Consider the following 14153-nt stretch of genomic DNA (forward strand, 5'->3'; position numbering starts at 1 on the left):
GCCGAAAGAGTGGCGCTTCCGCGGATTTTTAAATCAAGTTCTTCGTCGTACCGTACCGAGCATTCCACAATGGCTGAAAAAAGTACCAGCCCTCGTGCAGGCTGACCATTGCGTTTAAATTGATAAGCAGTATAATATATATATATATATATATATATATATATATATATATATATATATATATATATATATATATATATATATATATATATATATATATATATATATATATATATATATATATATATGTGTGTGTGTGTGTGTGTGTGCGTGTGTGTGTGTGTGTGTGTGTGTGTGTGTGTGTGTGTGCTTAGGGCACGTAATAACCATGAAGCCGAACCGCGAGATTGAAGTAACTAGAAGAATAAGAATGGGGTGGAGCACATTTGGCAAGCACTTTCAAATTATGACAGGTAGATTGCCACTATCCCTCAAGAGAAAGGTATATAACAGCTGTATCTTGCCGGTACTTAGCTACGGAGCAGAAACCTGGAGACTTACAAAGAGGGTTCAACTTAAATTGAGGACGACGCAGCGAGCAATGGAAAGAAAAATGGTAGGTGTAACCTTAAGAGACAAGAAGAGAGCAGAGTAGATTAGGGAACAAACGGGGGTTAAGGATATCATAGCTGAAATCAAGAAGAAGAAATGGACATGGGCCGGGCATGTATAGCGCGTAGACAGGATAACCGCTGGTCGTTAAGGGTAACTAACTGGATTCCCAGAGAAGGCAAGCGGGTTAGGGGGAGACAGAAGGTTAGGTGGGCAGATGAGATTAAGAAGTTTGCGGGTATAAATTGGCAGCAGCAAGCACAGGACCGGGTTAACTGGCGGAACATTGGAGAGGCCTTTGTCCTGCAGTGGACGTAGTCAGGCTAATGATATATATATATATATATATATATATATATATATATATATATATATATATATATATATATATATATATATATATATATATATATATATATATATATATATATATATATATATATATATATATATATATATATATATGCGTGTGTGGGTGTGTTGCACACCTCATCTCCAATAAGAAACTAAGAACATTACGCACTTGCCGAATGACCTTCGAAGTTCCAGAGGAATGTCGTAGAGGGAGAATCATTTTATTTAAACCAACTGACGATGTGTGCACGACTGGTGAAAGCTCGCAATTATGTTTTTTCTTACATACTCATGAGCAGGTGCGTCGTCGTCTTCGTTTTCTGGCTGAGAAACAGGAAGTAAAAGCACGTGACAGCACAGCAAAATGATCTATAGTATTGCTCTCAAGCAATGTGTAATGCTTGAGAAGTTCGTGGATACACACGTTTTGAATCTACATTATGCGCTGAAGTTGTCGTGGTTCAGTTTATTACGCAAGAGCAGCAAAACAGTTGATCGAAAGTAAAAGAAAACTTCTTAATTATTCTTTAGCGAATCACTCAAGCCACTCTCGTGACAATGATTGAGGACAGTTTGAAGTCAACCGCGGTCGTATACCGATAATCATGACGAACTGCGCCAAGGAAACAACGCGAGATGAAAGTCGACGTTTGCGTTTTGCTCGTGTATGAATCATTTTTTTTTTCACCTGATAGGACAACACAGTGGTTCCGCGGCTATTGGTCAAACTCCATGCGCTCCTCCCAGACATCTGTAGGAAGGACAAGAGAGAGTGAAGATCAGGAGGAGGAGGGTGTTGGTTTTCGGGAGCCATTGTTCTGATAGAGAGCAAGAGGAGTCTACACAATGGGCCATAGGCCTTTCGAAGCAGAAGAATCAACTTGCTCTTCTTCCTGTTGTCCTCCCGAAATGTCCGATCACCAGTAGATTGGATTAACGCGACCGATTGCGTTCTCTCTTCTTTGCTCCGATCAGAAGTCTTCCTCGTCAAACTGCCATTTTTTTTGTTTCATTTTTCCCACTAAGCCCCAACAGCGATGGTCGGCGTGGCGACACGTGTGCGTAGAGGGTCGACGTAGCATTCCGTTCCCAGTGGACGGCGAAGCGTCTCTGCCCGGCGGATATCGCATCCTTGGCAGTGCGTAGTTGCGTGCAGTTGCCTACAGGACGGACGCATCCAGGTATGTTCATCACGCACAAGCATAATTATTTGCCGTTATGCTGGATCATTAAACGCCTGTAAAATGTGCATTGCCATCATTATATGTCGAGTGAAACATGCTGATATCAAGGTGGCGCGTTAGTTTCAAAGCAGGAATGGTTCTGATACATTCTCTTCCAGAGCATTTGGCATTCTGTGGAGAGATCAGGTCGTGTATGCCCGCAATGTGGAGTGTATGAAGAGAACAGGCTGGTGGATTTGAAGAAATAAATTTTATTGAAGCGCAGAACAGACCTATGCTTATGGGTCCATAGTTACGAAGGTGCGGGCTTTCAAAGTCATGTATACCGTTGTCCAGAGCCATCAGTACGGCCCTTTTGACGAGTCCATATTCATCCTCCATATTTAAGCTGGTTGGCTGGCTCTCCCACTGATTTACATTTAGTATAAAAAAAGGGTCGTTAAGGAAATGAGAAAATATATGTTATGTGATTTCGTATGACAGCTAGCCAAAATCCACGCTAAAGTTATCGAATAAACTTATCGCCGACAGTACAAGTTTAGTGAGATTTATATGGCCACCATGTGACTTAGCTACTGCAGCTAATACAACATGTCGGCAATACTCATCACATCCACAGCTTTCCAGTTTCACGAATAACGCTGCGTCAGCTCGGAACTATTAACATGGCAGGCTACGTGCTCGCGGTATAGCTCCCGTATATATCTTCAATCCGCGACGTAGGATCGTGAGGTGCTGCACGGAACTCTGGCAAGGCAGGGCACAAGCTGTTTGTCGTAAGGGGCAGCCGGATAAGTGGCCGAACAAACAGGCCGCGGGCCCAGTCGCGGGCGGAGGGACTTGTAACGCGATTACCAACCGGAGCCCCTTCCATCGCCCACAACGTCCAAAAGCTATTGCGCCACGTGCATGTTCTTCATGTGTTCAGTTCCGAAGCCTATAGACACATTGTAAGTGCAGTTGAAGTCGGCAACATATATGCACTATCGGCATCAAATCAAAATGAAACAGCGGAGTGCATTGCCCAAGCATTAGCAATGGTTTAGTGCGCTCCGTCCAGTCATCACCACGGACAGGTGCGCACATCTGGTTTGGGTAGCAAACCGGATGTGCGTCTGGTTAACCTCCCTGCCTTTCCTTGCATCTTTCTCTCTCTCTCTCTCTCTGGTTTGGCAACCCTGCGCGATGTCTCCGCAATTCAATATTTTTTTCTTGCGAGGGGCCGGCGTGGGCGTGTCAGGTGATTTTTATTGTTTCAATTTCAATTTAATTTTATTTTTGTTGCCTCCATTTCGAACAGCAGAACAGAGGTGAAAATATCTGACTCTATTAGGGAAATCACGCAGACCTGATGGGCGGAGTGGGCCTGTATATATAGGGTGATTACTGGAGTGTGCACAGTGCACCTTCTGTAATACTTGCGTCACACGCTCCGCTGTTCGCGTTTGATTTGACGCTTATCGTATATCAAACGCACGAGGAAGTAGATGGACGTGTATACTTCAGAATATCGACAGGTCTTAACGAAACACGCGGCACAGACGTCTTGCTGAGAGCCATGAGAGGGCTGAAAATTAGCTCACAATATTCAGTCCCTCGGTCCGATTTCTAGACAAATATTTTGATTGAGCTTCATGCGGACCACTCAAGTTAGTCTTCAGAGGTATTAATGTTACCATCGCGTTCACCGAAACCGACGTGTGTCGACCTTTTCGTGCCCCGTTTGCGGACAGAACAGTGAAAGACGTCTGGGAGTATAGTGGACGGCGCTGCCTCTCAGATGTACATACAAACTGCAGTTGAGTGAGGATAATCTAGATGGCACTGCACCACTACTCTCGGATATGCTGCTGCGCGGGCTGTGCTTAGGTACGCGAAGAACGAGCATGCCTCTCTCAGTCTCCTGGATAGTCGCCGTACGTGGCCGATCGTTTGTGGGCCATGGACGAAGCAGATTGGCGGGCGCGTTGGAGATGCTTGCGATCGGCTTTCTCGGCTCGCGTCTCGTCGGTGTTACTCGCGTGCCGTCTGCCTTCTCGAACGCGATCGGGTGCTCAAAGGCCAGACTTTTTTGAGGCTGCATGGTGAGAAAGAAGAACAAAAAGAACTTTGTTTTGGTTTAGAGAAGCTTGGCAGGGGAACTACTACGTACATCCCTTTACCCAGCAGTTGGCTGGTCCCATGTCGATACAGAGAGGCCGTGCCTCTCCGCTGGTTCACAGAACCTCTGGGCACCCAGGATCTGGGCGTCTTGTCTGGGGTCTGTGATAGCTGTCTTCCAAGATTCTTGGCTAAATTCCTGTATCGCTGGGCACTGCCAGAGCATGTTATGTATAAGCGAAATCCAGCTTTGCAGTTTGAGGGGTTCATGCCGTGGTTGATTTTGCATGCTCAGAAAGTCCCCAGAGATGTAGGACCCCATTTGGAGCTTTTCCTGCAGCTTGAGATATGTTGAGCTTATTATGAAAGAACGACAAAAAAAAATGTCCCTCTCCTGTTCATAATGTGACGTGATTTCGGGAAAAGTAGCTAGAGGATCATAAATCCCAATAAATCACCTTGACCTTCTCGGACAATTACGTCGTTGTTCCCTGTTCTACTGAAGCTTTTTGCTTGTCGGGGTCGTCGCAGTACCTCTGGTAACAGGCAAATTTTGACCAAGCTACGATGTTATGTGATGACATGTTGACGCCCCAAATTAGGTCGATCTATGGCATCATGATGACGTCTTAACAACCCTTTCCTTCTCCGCACGCCTCTCGCTTGTAGAACCACAAAGGAAGGGGAAAAAAGCATGACGTCACGCAGCCAGGCGTGACAAGCCAAGTCGTTTTGAAGCTAGTAGTGTCGGCCCAACACGTGACCTTTTCCGGCAAGATCCCGCAAGCAACGTGACTTTACGAGACTTCGGGGTATGGTTCCCAGCAGCTTTTAATCGAATAGTGCTGGTCCATCGCAGACCGATTGGCTCCACCTAAAGCTCAAAAACTATTAAAACGTACCGCATGCTCTGACGTTTTGATCACATGTTGGTCCTACATGGTAAGCTTCACTTCTGTGACGTAACGCTTCCTCCTTTCTTTTTACTTCCTGCATGTGTCAAACGACACGTGGGCTTTCCGGAAGGGTCTCGCAAATTCTCGCTAACTCTCGCGTGCTAGTCTCATGGAGGGGAGCGGCGACTGACCTTTGCCGAATAAGGGTGTCACACGAGCACATATAATAGCGATCAGGGCTGATCCAAATTGGGGTTCTTCATCGCGGCCGACAAGTTTGTCACCGATACACGGTATACAACCTAATCCGGACCGAATTTTGTGCAGACATCAGCCAAGTCTTGATTCGCAGATTGCGATATTCTTTATCCCGATCGTGCCTCATTGCAATTAAATGTGAACGTGGGACAGTACCTCATTTAGTTCTGCCATGATCGTGATAAAAAATGCTGATGTGACACCGTTAAAAGTTGTTGAGTGCGATCAAGAAGTCTAGATTCGGATCTGTCCTAATCGCGATCAAAAGGGTCTGTGTGACACCGATATTGATGACATACATATATATATATATATATATATATATATATATATATATATATATATATATATATATATATATATATATACATATATATATATATATATATATATATATATATATATATATATATATATATATATATAAGTCGCAAGGGCGCATTATATCAACTGCGGGCTATGAGTGCCACGTACTAATCGCCACACAATCACTTACGATGGATACCTATTCAACGATATCGTCAGCATTACCTTCACTATAGACTAACTCCAACTCAACCTGCACATCTTGGTTGGTCAGTATTTTGTCACGAACCAGAATCTACGAAATTCCTCATATCTTTGTATTCATTGGGTCAAAAAGAGCCTCTGTATACCGTGCTATCGCAAATATGACAGCACCGATAGTCCGCCCTAACTTTCAACAAAGACCTTGATGAATTAGTTACATCGGAGCAACCTGACGACATCCGCAGGAAAGTGTACACAGCAATACGCCTCCACGAAACAGCCATAAGCAGGCTCTGTGATTAAAATAGTCTCGTGGCAAGCAGCAGCCTCGGCCAAACGTTATGGAAACAAATGGCGGTGAACACCGTCACACTGTCGATATATACCGCCAGCCACGTGCGCACAAGGGCACAAATCTTGGTGTAGCGGCATCAAAGAATAAAAAAAAAAAAAAAACAGGCCTCGGCGGTGGCTTTCATTAAGCAAATCAAGTGCTCCGCTTTCCCCGACTGTTGCTCGTTTTTTCGGGTGCGGCACGCAACTGCATGCGTGCTGCAAGATGAGAGCTGCGGGAAATAATAAGGTTAATCGAACGACGGTGGCAGGTCCCGACGTTGGAAGGGGATAAGGGGGGGGACACCGCTTGTTTAATTCCGCGTATCCGCTATCGCAAATACGAAAGAATTAAACATGAGCTGATGAGCGAGCAACCCTCCCCCTTGAAGTCACCGAGGACTGCCCTCTTGCGCTCGCGGTTCTTCCTATGGGGTGATGAAAGAGGATTCCCCCCGTTGATTGTGTGTCTTGCGCTGTTCTTCCTCCATTGTTTTTTTTTTTGCTTCGTCACGGGTAAGCATATGCGAGAGAAGTCGACGCAAGAGAGGGTGGGGGAGGAAGGAGTTAGCGGGCGAAGCTACGGATGTCAAAGTTCAAAGGAGAGATGCAGCTTCGTTCCTGTCCCAGTGTATCTTCGCCATGACTTTCAGCGGGTGTCAAATAGATCTTGTTGATCTTGATCGTAATACTAACTCTTGACGTTTGATGCGTCAAAATCCCGATATGAATATGAGAAACGCCGTAGTGGGGAGCTCCGGAAATTCTCACCACGTGGCGCTCTTTCACGTGCACCTAAATCCAAGTACACGGGCCCCAGGCATTTTCGCCTTCATCGAAAATGCGGTCGCCGCGGCCGGGATTAAATTCCGCGACCTGCGGGTCAGCTGTCGAGCGCCATGACCAATGAATGACCGAGGCGGGTCTCATTTTGATTCTAGGGATCTTACGATTGCGTGGGTAGTGTGAAAACATCCCTATGTTAGACAAAAAGGGGAGAGGGAAAAAAACGAAAGGGAAAAACATTTTTTTTTTGCTGGAATTCTTGGTTCTATGGCACCGAAAATCGAGTACTCTTGATGTCTTATACATCGCTGAAGCCAGCCTGCACTTAAATGCTTAATAATTTGTGCTGATGGACAAACTTTTGGAATAAATAAACAACAAAATGATGCAGAAACGTGGTTAGGTTGACCGGTTGATAATGCTTCCTTACGTATCAGACAAAAAAAAAGCAAAGTGAAGCGAGATGCATATTTGAGCCTCCTTCTCTGGCGTTTTGTCCTTCTTTGCGCTGTTCTGCAATGAACAAGAGTGCTGTCCTGTGCTATGGCTAGCACCCCTTTTGCTAAAACGAAAAATTAAATCAGATGCTTTGTGTCGTAAAATGACAGCATCAGAGAACTGGTTTTTGGAAGTAGTCTACTGATTTGGCGCCCTTGCTGTCCACCGAAAAGGGCAATGCAATAGCTTTCGAGCAATAAGTACGATTTTTTTTATGTGAAGCATTTCTTAGCGAACTTCGGCGACTTTGTTCGTATCTATCTAGCCGCTTACGTTTGGGTGTTCTCGGGGTCGTCACCTTAACTTGGCGTGAACCAAAATTAGCATAGGAGGGTAAGATGGTTTGGCGAATATGACGCGCTGGTCAAGGCATGAATAATGTCACAATCCCATCACGTGCGTCGTCAAACACTTCCGGCCACACAGTGGCACATACCCAGGGATGGGTATGTGCCGCTGGTATGCAGGTATGGGCAACATATCTACCCAGGAACGACGAGAACACACAAGGGGCAATTTTAACGCGCGAACTTTAAGAAATACCCGACATTGGTATAGCGATCGACCCGACGAATGCAAAGAATAAATGTCAGGGTCCCAGCTGGAATCGAACCCAAGCATTCTGCGTGGCAATGAAGCATTTTACCGCAGAGCTACGCCATGTCTCGGAACTACTTTTCAAATTGACGCAAATCTTCGTGACACGTCAATTTGTGGCTGCAGTGCTGCCTACCCGATTTTATGAACATTACATATGTACTCCTTTGATACAGCCGTCACGTCGTGTTAACGTCAATTGTGGTTATTTGTTATGCGCTGAAGTTGATTTATGCAGCAGTGTCCAGGGCTAGTGTCCTCGCGAGCATCTGCGCTTTATATCAGCTTCCTGTGTTGCTGATACGCATGTTCCAGTTGGCATCGTTGCACAAGTGCAAACAAATGGTTATATAAACATCTGCAACTTTTCAACATATGTCTGTGCGTGCAACATTTGTACATATATTTAGCGTCATTTCATGACGTGTCGCTCAATAGAAAAATGTGCCGCATGGTCACTTTCCCTCCGCATGCTTTTTTTTTTACTTTCTCCTGTTAATGTTGGCTGTTTGCTATATACATGCTTTACTAAGCTTTCTTCTTCACTTTTGTTTCACGCCGTCTTTGATCCTGTCTTGCAGCTCAAGAATAAGAGCGAGACAAACCAGAAGTCGTAAGAATCTTCCAAAATATTTTATTGCGTAAAACTAACTTTAAAATGTTGGGTAGATAAAATGATCCCCGACATCCCACGTTAGCATTTTCTGCCCGGCTCTGTACCAATCAAAAAGTAAAAAAAAATATAAAAAAAGAGCGAGGCAGTTATAGCAGCTACATAAATAACTTCATAGGTTGTTCAACCAAGGCGTTTCTCATAATCATATGGTAAATTTGAGACGTTAAACCCCACATATCTATGTGTTCAAACTAGTATAACACTATTCTAACTTTGTAGTATTGCGGGATATTTTTTATTGAATGTAGATGTTGAGTCCGCTAACAAAACTATATAATATAGGTAGGGCATATTTATACGCTCCAGCCATGCAGTGTCTCATTGCGTGTTAACGTATTATTATAGTTTGAGTGTTCCGGCTTGCCATTACCTTGATTATGTTGATTTAATAATCTAATTGACGCTACCTCGGTCCAATACGCATGCACAATTTGTTGTTCGGTAGATACAATATTGCTGCGGAACTGTTTTTGTATATAGAAGCACCACAATACGTAGTGACAACGCGGTAACGAAACTGCGTCTTGCTCAGGTGATTACTTGTAAATACTAAGTCCAAAGAGTCCTGAGGTGCCTGTACAAACACGTTACAAAAGTATTATGAGGCTCTTCGAAGCGGCAGCTCCGTCCCGCTATTCACCATGGCTCCTTGCGAAGTGACTACACGCATGTGCCAGCGGCCCTTAGACTTTGTATATACCATTTACGAAGTCCTATGCGGTATTTCGATCTCGCTGATATGGATGTCTTTATTAAGACAAAAAAAATGAAATTAAATAGTTCTCACCATTTCGTAGCGATGGCTACACCTATTTACATGGTTGTCAGTGTAAAAAGAATTTATAAAAGAAATATAGTCTTGAGTTTGGCAAGTTTAAAAGTGCTCGTTTTAACGCAGCGAACTAACGTTTGTCACACACAAGCGTGGTGCAATATAGTCAACTCAGTAGTTACTAATAATGTAGGTGTCCCCCCTCCCTGCCACACACACACACACAAAAGAAAATAGTTGATGTACTTTCATTGCTTTGAAATTGATCATTTATTAATTTGGACCTAATATTTGGGCAAGCGCTTCGGATTAAGGAAATGGAAATCCGGCTCGAGCTTATTTTTAAGCGCGAGACACCTGATATTGTCAAACAACGGGTGACACACATCCTCTTCGTGCATTTCAACATTATCGTGTTGCAGATTGCGCAAGCTCGATTCGCAAGAAAAAAAAAATCACGGTATATCCGAGAAGTGAATGATGATGAGTGGACGAAGCAGTGCGATCGTTCGCTGTTACCGTAAACCACCCGTGACATTGACCACTCAGGCATGTAAATGAGTGACAAAGCGTGGTAAAATTATATGTAATGTTTATTGGTCATAACTGCTATGTTGTGTTGAGTTATGAACTTAATTTTGCCTTCGTTATTACTGATTTGTGGTATCAGATCTAGCGTGGAGTTGGCAAAGACGAGGTCTGTGCACGTTCTCCTGGTGGTTGTTTCCCGTCATATTAAATGCGTCGTAGTGCATATTGAGACGTCATATACTGCACAAGTCAGTCTTTCCGTGATCATCATCGTCATCAGCGTCATGATCATGGCGTATAGTAGGCAGCTTGCACGGGCTCGGATACGACGAACGGTAACGCCGCCAACGGACAAGTCTCGACCTTAAAGAGCTTCGCTCCCAAATGTCCTTTGTGTGAGCACTTCACAATTGTATTCGATGCATGAGGGTGTCGATGCGAGCAAAGGTTATCTTTGGTATGCAACGAGCTTCCCGTCCTTGTTGCTTGTACTGACCTTACGATTACCATCAGCACATCACAGAAAGCCTGTTGCCATATATGTGACAAATAGTACTATCGCTGCTGTTATTAGTGGGTCTTGGATAAGAGCACGCAATGAAACAACAGTGCCAACGCAGAGACGGAATGAAGGAAATGCAAGGAGAGGCGTTTTACTTTGCAGTCATATACGACAGCAAGAAAATGTAGGAAAGAGCAGAATACTGCGTTGTACTGCACATTGTAATTTTACATGAAAACTTTGAACGAGCGATATTTATAGGAACGCTAACCTTCGCATAGGCAGTATACCGATCGACGGGAGCAGCCCTAATCGGTATAAACGGTCAAGACTGCCCCGTCTGCCTTTCTTTACAACTGAGCTCGAGCAGTTCGCGCAAGTGTGTGAACGGCTCCTCTGCACGAACTACATAGATCATTTACCGTTGGTAAATGAGGAATGAAGCTAGCTGCGTGAAAGTTTAATTTTATGAGTGATTAATCTAAGTACGGCAATCGGAGTTCTGGACCACGTCCCAGTTAAGAACGCATGCGACAATCGACCGCTCATGTTGCGATTGTAAACGCCTGGAGGAGCGGATACCCGGCTCTGGCATACGAGTGGATGTAATGCTTCGGCGAGGAAGAGGAGAGAGAGAAAGAGGGGGGTAGATGGGAGTTGCGGTACTCCTTTCTCTCACGTTCGCAAACATCTCCCATCACCATCAACGGGAGGTGGGGGGGGGGGGGGGAGGGGGCGAGTGCTGGTCGCAAAGGGAGTTCTCGCGTGGTCCCGGAGTCGTGTTTGCTGTTGCGCGGCTCGTAAACTGTGTTATACCGCTAGCTGCTCGCCTCTCCTCTGTGCAAACTTCGTTCGGGGCCGATGTGAAGCTCCGGCAGGGTGGGGGTATAGGAAGCACGAGGAGAAAGCGGTCAATTACGCGTCCGCGCCATATGGTCCTGGACAGCGCGCCCTCACCCGCTTGGCGGGACGGGGCGTCCCGCGTCGGGACCGAGTCGCTCCTGGAACCACGCGGGGCGCACCACGGTTTTTGGCGCTGTGTGCGTCGCTCGCTCCCCTGCGGCGCGGCCCGTTGACTGCCTCCTCGCCACTGCTGAGTGATGCGTCGCCTGTGGCCTTCTGTTCGGGTGTCGATGATGCGTGACGGATTCGGATTAATTGCCGATGGGGTGCTTCTCTCACCGGTTATTTTGTGTGCATACGCGCCACCGGTGTAACTGAATACCGGCTGCCCCGGTTCATCGAGTGCGTGCGCAGTGCATATACTACGCTGCCTTAATACAGAAGGCGCTGCGTGCGTCTTCCACTGGCGCCCTCTTTTACGTCGCCTATTCGGGGCGCGTTGATTAGGGTACCGAACCATGCACCGTGCTTGCGCGGTTGACGAAGCAATCTCTGCAGTCATAATCGAACCTGATGGAGTCAACTCCTCCACCCGCGCTTGGCGCGTGATCTTATCGTCGGCGTATCTGCTGTCGAGCCGTCGCCTTTCAAGCGATGGAAACAGGATCCGGAGGAAAGATGACTGTGGCTTGTTGCTCCGCGTTGATATTTGATCCCCACTGATCTCCAAAGAGGAAAAAAAAAAAGAAGCTACAAACTTCGCAAGCTAGAGTCAACCACTTCCCCGCATCTACTCCTGGCTCGAAAAATAAGTGGCGTCATCAGATACGTTTAGCCTGACTGTAAGTGAGCTTGGAACACTCCTGGATTTTTTAAAGCAGCGTTCAAAAGTGCACTCGGCTTCAAGGTATTACTTAATTAACTGCTCAAAGTGGTAGGCAGCGCTACTTCTTGACGAATCTAACAACTTTACACTCACAGTCTCAAGGGGCGTAGCACTGCCACCACATTGTGACGTCTACAAGTGAAAATTTTAAGCATAGGTGGCCTTAGTACAGACTACGTAACTTGTTGAACCTCCACTCTGAGTGTATACAATTTCGAGGTATCCAAAGATGCACTTGCCCAATTTTGATTTTAGCGCTTAAGTTCGTGAGCTATAGGGTTAAAGGGAGTTATGCAACCACGCAGTATAGCCTAGTAAAAAGAAAAAAGAAGGTCTGTGATATCCATCATGCTAATATGTCATCTAACCCCTCCATAGTCAAGGTCACACTCGAAAGACCGGAATGACACTTCTGACATCGTTTAGACCACATTGATTATGGGCTATATTAAGTGTTTTCACGATATTGCAGCTCACCCACATATTTATTTGACATTATTACTAACGAACTTACACTACTTGCTGCATACTACTGTGCAAAGGAGATTAAAATTTTCACCCGTTGTTGCAGATGAAAAAGCTAATTGGGAGGGCCATGGAGGCTTTTAATCAATAAGGATACCGTTAAATTCAGCGCATGATCATCTGTCGCAATTCTGATTATTACAAGGCCACATTACGAGAAACCGCCTAATTATCATGCCATTGGCGCTTCTAATACATATATCTTTTTTTTTTAATATCGGCCGCAGCCCAGTCAGCAGAAAGAAAAAACTGCCTCTTCTCAAACAAACTCCTGCGCTAAATTCATCCCAGGAATATTTCATGTGCTATTCCTCTCGAGTGCAGGCGGATCCTCAGATTGAATCGATAGCGTATGTTTGACTTAGCGGCATTCACTGGGATACGACAAATGATGAGACGACATTTACATGCTTACTACGTCGAGCCTTCACGGCTGATGAAGCACTCATTTTCACGATCGAGCACTCTTCACATCTTTATTGTACACAATATGCAAATTCACGGTGCTCCCCAAAAGAACCTAAGTTAATGCCGCTCAAGGCAAACTCTAGTCTGTTTTGCGGTTTCTGGTTTCACCCATTCGATAAGCACTGGTATTCATGTTTGTAAAATTTATTTTTATTTCGCACCATGTTTTTGAAGGTGCTCTTTCGGACGACTTATGCTTTCTGCTTACTTAGCAGGAGACAGTCTTTCTGAAAAAAATTACTACCGATGTTCTGTCTATAAAAACAACAACAACAACAACAACAACAACAACAGCAGCAGCAGCAGCAGCAGCAGCAGCAACAACAACAACAACAACAACAACAACAACAACAACAACAACAACAACAACAACAACAACAACAACAACAACAACAACAACAACAACAACAACAACAACAACAACAACAACAACAACAACAACAACAACAACAACAATGTAAACATTGAGCTTTTGGCGTGGCTGTTTGGACACGAATACTTAACTTTTTCGCGTTGGTTCCTGCCGTCCCCCGATGAGCACTGACGTAAAGCAGGAAGAAAGCCATTTAATTTAACACATGGAGGGCCGAAGTGAATCGAGTGTAGAAGCACAGAAAATAAAAAAAAAGAAAACGGAAGAAGTGGAACGAAGGTAGGCTCACGGGGAGGTATACAAACATATGAAGTCACTGTATACGTCACAGTAATTCTACAGACATGCAACCTGCTGATACGAAAATATCGCATCAGCCGCCTTCACGAGTCCTCTTTTCAGTGGTTGACGGTATCGCACGAGAGCTTAGGAACATGCAAAAAGAGAGAGAGGGGGGTGAGGGCAACTGAATGATATATATTGTAAAGAAGTAACACCGACGTCAACGC

The sequence above is a fragment of the Rhipicephalus microplus genome, chromosome 3 (genome assembly GCF_043290135.1).
Source record: "Rhipicephalus microplus isolate Deutch F79 chromosome 3, USDA_Rmic, whole genome shotgun sequence".
NCBI lineage: Eukaryota > Metazoa > Arthropoda > Arachnida > Ixodida > Ixodidae > Rhipicephalus > Rhipicephalus microplus.